We start from the raw sequence: 747 nt of genomic DNA, 5'->3' as shown, positions 1-747 counted from the left end.
AGAGAATGATCCTGTGATCAAATGAGGTGAAAGTTCAGCATTACACATCTCATGTGTGTCATTTCACTCCAAAATCAATAGAAAAATAAGCAATTTAATTTTGCATAAACTAATTTTGGGACCATTCAGATTAATTGCATTGTGATATTAATGTCGGGACAATTAAGCACATTTCACCTGCTGCCAGACTATTAATCTCAATAAATCACATCAAAAAAGTTTGTTTACATAATATATGTGTGTACACTGTGCATATTTATTATGTATATATAAATACACACATACATATATATTTATATTTATATATAGTTTATATTATATATAAATATTTTTATATACAAGTAATATATTTTTGTTAAATATATACATGTATGTAGTTATATATATATATATATAAATACACAGTACACACATGTTAACAAACTTTTTTTTGCATGTGATTAATTGTTTGACATCACTAATTATATTATATTATAATTATTTAATTGTCATGAAAAGCATTTTGGCAATGCAAAATATAATTTCTTATTTTTTCTTTGTATTTTAGAGTGAAATATTAGCTGGAAATGTTCTTGATTCACCTCCTTAAATCAAATGTCGCAGTAATCAGATTCCCTCATTAGAATTTCAAGTTCTACATGGATGTTATTGTACATGAAAATTATATACAGAGAGAGATATTATAATTCTATTATATTAATTAACATTCCATGCGTCTGAAGTTCTTCTCAATCAGGGGAAATTGAT

This window comes from Chanodichthys erythropterus, chromosome 7 (genome assembly GCF_024489055.1).
Source record: "Chanodichthys erythropterus isolate Z2021 chromosome 7, ASM2448905v1, whole genome shotgun sequence".
NCBI classification, from domain to species: Eukaryota; Metazoa; Chordata; class Actinopteri; order Cypriniformes; family Xenocyprididae; genus Chanodichthys; species Chanodichthys erythropterus.
Note: the sequence above shows the minus strand (reverse complement) of the source record.